General features: G+C 53.5%; 1 non-coding gene across 1 annotated transcript in view; it reads right to left on the reverse strand.

Annotated features, from left to right (window-relative positions):
- The window catches only part of LOC126197332 (small subunit ribosomal RNA), a 1,909-nt gene extending 268 nt beyond the window's left edge, over positions 1-1,641 (reverse strand). The window contains exon 1 of the ribosomal RNA XR_007539700.1: positions 1-1,641. This exon is cut by the window's left edge and continues 268 nt beyond it. This is a non-coding gene — a ribosomal RNA (small subunit ribosomal RNA).
- Positions 1,642-5,000: the final 3,359 nt, after the last annotated feature.

Raw genomic sequence — 5,000 nt, forward strand, 5'->3', positions numbered from 1 at the left:
ACGAAGGAGGTTCAGCGGGTTACCCCGACCTTTCGGCCTAGGAAGACACGCTGATTCCTTCAGTGTAGCGCGCGTGCGGCCCAGAACATCTAAGGGCATCACAGACCTGTTATTGCTCAATCTCGTGCGGCTAGAAGCCGCCTGTCCCTCTAAGAAGAAAAGTAATCGCTGACAGCACGAAGGATGTCACGCGACTAGTTAGCAGGCTAGAGTCTCGTTCGTTATCGGAATTAACCAGACAAATCGCTCCACCAACTAAGAACGGCCATGCACCACCACCCACCGAATCAAGAAAGAGCTATCAATCTGTCAATCCTTCCGGTGTCCGGGCCTGGTGAGGTTTCCCGTGTTGAGTCAAATTAAGCCGCAGGCTCCACTCCTGGTGGTGCCCTTCCGTCAATTCCTTTAAGTTTCAGCTTTGCAACCATACTTCCCCCGGAACCCAAAAGCTTTGGTTTCCCGGAGGCTGCCCGCCGAGTCATCGGAGGAACTGCGGCGGATCGCTGGCTGGCATCGTTTATGGTTAGAACTAGGGCGGTATCTGATCGCCTTCGAACCTCTAACTTTCGTTCTTGATTAATGAAAACATACTTGGCAAATGCTTTCGCTTCTGTTCGTCTTGCGACGATCCAAGAATTTCACCTCTAACGTCGCAATACGAATGCCCCCGCCTGTCCCTATTAATCATTACCTCGGGTTCCGAAAACCAACAAAATAGAACCGAGGTCCTATTCCATTATTCCATGCACACAGTATTCAGGCGGGCTTGCCTGCTTTAAGCACTCTAATTTGTTCAAAGTAAACGTGCCGGCCCACCGAGACACTCAATAAAGAGCACCCTGGTAGGATTTCAACGGGGTCCGCCTCGGGACGCACGAGCACGCACGAGGCGGTCGCACGCCTTCGGCTCGCCCCACCGGCAGGACGTCCCACGATACATGCCAGTTAAACACCGACGGGCGGTGAACCAACAGCGTGGGACACAAATCCAACTACGAGCTTTTTAACCGCAACAACTTTAATATACGCTATTGGAGCTGGAATTACCGCGGCTGCTGGCACCAGACTTGCCCTCCAATAGATACTCGTTAAAGGATTTAAAGTGTACTCATTCCGATTACGGGGCCTCGGATGAGTCCCGTATCGTTATTTTTCGTCACTACCTCCCCGTGCCGGGAGTGGGTAATTTGCGCGCCTGCTGCCTTCCTTGGATGTGGTAGCCGTTTCTCAGGCTCCCTCTCCGGAATCGAACCCTGATTCCCCGTTACCCGTTACAACCATGGTAGGCGCAGAACCTACCATCGACAGTTGATAAGGCAGACATTTGAAAGATGCGTCGCCGGTACGAAGACCGTGCGATCAGCCCAAAGTTATTCAGAGTCACCAAGGCAAACGGACCGGACGAGCCGACCGATTGGTTTTGATCTAATAAAAGCGTCCCTTCCATCTCTGGTCGGGACTCTGTTTGCATGTATTAGCTCTAGAATTACCACAGTTATCCAAGTAACGTGGGTACGATCTAAGGAACCATAACTGATTTAATGAGCCATTCGCGGTTTCACCTTAATGCGGCTTGTACTGAGACATGCATGGCTTAATCTTTGAGACAAGCATATGACTACTGGCAGGATCAACCAGGGAGCTGCGTCAACTAGAGCTGAGCAGCCGGCCGCCCGGGAGTGTGTCCCGGAGGCCCGCGCGAACACGCAAGCGTCCGCTCAATTATTCTGCAAACAGGAGGAGGCTGGGCTCCCCTGCACGATACACCTCGAAACCCTCTCAGGTCCCGGCGGCGCGCAGCGCCGTCCTAAGTACTTGGTCGGGTTCGAGGGAGGCGCAATCGCCCGGAGATAGGCGAGTAGACGCTTTCAGTGCGACCACCCGTGCTCCCAACTGAGCTTGCCGCTGCCGACAGAGGCCCGGGAGCGTGCTGTCGTGGTGTTGCCGGCGGGAGACAACACGCGGCCACAAACAGTGACCGGGCAGCTCCAACGCCAGCGCCACAGAGGGGCAGAGCCCCACTTGGGTGCCAAAGCGAACTCTCCCAGCACAGCGCACGCGCCAACACATCCGCACAGCTGCGATACAAACCACCTGCGAGAACCGCGGGGGCGACCGAGCAGCAGACGGCGTCGCGGCGCCGAGTGCCGGGCGGCGGCGCATCCTCAACGCACACAGTCCTCAATCGGACCAGCACACTGCAGATGTCCACCGCGCTTCGCACCGGGCCCGGGAGGACCCACTTTGGCCGCACGGCGCCGCGCGCTGGGTGCGCCGGCACGCAGATGCGCCGCCTGCCGCGTCCGTCAGCCGGCGCGCCTGCCACTGGGCGCCCCCACCAGCCGGCTGCCGCGCGTGCGCCCACGCAGCGCGCGGCCAGCACGCCGGGCGCCCCCCCCTCACCGGCCGGGGACGGTCCCACCCAGCCACCGCCGCGTATCGCTTCATACCCACATGCCCACTCACGTTCGTGGGTATGACGGGTGTCGCTGAAGCAACCGGTTAATACCTGTACCGATCGTCGATATCAACGATTCACCTCCAGCGCGAACAACCGCGCAACAACGGATTTCCAGTTCATTTGCGTAACTTGGGCAGCAAACGTAGACATCCATCTACATTTGCGACTTCTACGAGTCTTGCATGCCTGGATGTTGTGTGTCACGACGCACTACATCAGCATACATACACGCTGCGACGTGTGCACGAAAGAACACGTGGAAGGTGGCCAGCGTACGTATGCGAATGCCATTGCACAGCTGCGAAGCGCATTCAACACGCGAACTCCTGAGCGACGAGCTAGAGGTGACAGGAGGGGAGGGGGGGGCGGGGGCGATATACGTCCTATTGCAGTACACAATACAGTGGATAGCGGGACCATGTGGAAAGTAAGCAACACTCGCAAGATGTGAGGGTACGCACCGTAAAATGAATCAATACGCAGAACACCAGAGTGTGCGCGAAGTGAACTATGTTGAGATGGTTGCAATTAGGCAACGCTACACGAATTCCTAGATTCATATAACTAACAATTACAGGGCAGGTTAAGGCGCAACGTAGGTTAGGTTAGGGCCCAACATAGGTTAGGTTAGGGCCCAACATAGGTTAGGTTAGGGCCCAACATAGGTTAGGTTAGGGCCCAACATAGGTTAGGTTAAGGCGCAACATAGGTTAGGTTAAGGCGCAACATAGGTTAGGTTAAGCCCCAACTTAGGTTAGGTTAAGCCCCAACTTAGGTTAGGTTAAGCCCCAACTTAGGTTAGGTTAAGCCCCAACTTAGGTTAGGTTAAGCCCCAACATAGGTTAGGTTAAGGCGCAACATAGGTTAGGTTAAGGCGCAACATAGGTTAGGTTAAGGCGCAACATAGGTTAGGTTAAGCCCCAACTTAGGTTAGGTTAAGCCCCAACTTAGGTTAGGTTAAGCCCCAACTTAGGTTAGGTTAAGCCCCAACTTAGGTTAGGTTAAGCCCCAACTAAGGTTAGGTTAAGCCCCAACTTAGGTTAGGTTAAGCCCCAACTTAGGTTAGGTTAAGCCCCAACTTAGGTTAGGTTAAGCCCCAACTTAGGTTAGGTTAAGCCCCAACTTAGGTTAGGTTAAGCCCCAACTTAGGTTAGGTTAAGCCCCAACTTAGGTTAGGTTAAGCCCCAACTTAGGTTAGGTTAAGCCCCAACTTAGGTTAGGTTAAGCCCCAACTTAGGTTAGGTTAAGCCCCAACTTAGGTTAGGTTAAGCCCCAACTTAGGTTAGGTTAAGGTGCAACATAGGTTAGGTTAAGGTGCAACATAGGTTAGGTTAAGGTGCAACATAGGTTAGGTTAAGGTGCAACATAGGTTAGGTTAAGGTGCAACATAGGTTAGGTTAAGGTGCAAAATAGGTTAGGTTAAGGTGCAAAATAGGTTAGGTTAAGGGATGGTGTATGAGGGGGGAGGGGACGAGGTTCGTTCATAGTGATGATGGTAAGTGGACGCCTGAGGCACCCTGAGATGTGTCACGTCAGGATGCACCTTTCTCTCAGGGGAGGTGGTGCGCCGGTTGCGTGGGTGTGGCAAGGGAGTGGCAGGCCTGTGTCTTTCATTCCTGCCATTGCTTATATGCTGTGAGACAAGGCAGTGTGGTGGTGTTGGTTGCACCCCTGTGTAGGACATGTGTGGGTGTTTGTGGCATATCTAAGTAATGATGGTTGTTGGAAGAGTGAGATATTCTGTTTTTGGGGTGGACCTCCTGGTTTTGTTATCATAGTGTGAATGGTGTAATGTGGCGGAGAGGATGCACTGGATGTTGTTCCATGCTGGTGCTTAGATATTTTGTCTGTGTCTGTTAGAGCCAGAGAGTAGTGTGTGATAGAGTGTCTGGGTGACGTGTAGTTCGCATGTGTGCACAGACTGTCAGCATGTATAGGGACTGTTGTATGCCATCTATATTCCGATGACTCTGCATCTATTAGTAATCAGCGCCATGTATCAGTTTAATCTGGTTGCGGTCACGCGGTGTTCTATCTCTGTACAGTAGTAGAGGTGCGACTGCACTACGTAGCTACCCCTTGCGGCAGCTTTCCCCGGTGTATGGCATATGATTATCGGCAATCAGTCGATTAGTGACAACTGGTCGTGTGACAACGTCACATGTCTGCGGGTGGGATACGCTACACCCTGCCTGTGGGTCAGGGCTCAGGAAAGCTCTCCTGACACTGAGCGCTCGGACCGTCATTACCCGTCTGAGTAATATATTGCGGAGCGCTTTTAGCCATTGCCCAGAGTCTTTGCGACTGCGAGTGCAACGCCCATGGGGATCGACATGGTTGGGGCGCTTTCTAGCTGATCGCTCGGCATCGGAATCCGTACTGTGAGCAACGCAATCGCGCACAGACTTAGAGCATGTGTAGGGACAGCGGGAATTTCGCATCTTGGATAAAACTCTTCATGAAACGGACGATATAGGGGTGGATTGCAACTTACGACTGCGAGAAGAGTCCGCCGTTCATCCGCTGGAGTTGCGAGTTG

Source organism: Schistocerca nitens, chromosome 7 (assembly GCF_023898315.1).
Source record: "Schistocerca nitens isolate TAMUIC-IGC-003100 chromosome 7, iqSchNite1.1, whole genome shotgun sequence".
NCBI lineage: Eukaryota > Metazoa > Arthropoda > Insecta > Orthoptera > Acrididae > Schistocerca > Schistocerca nitens.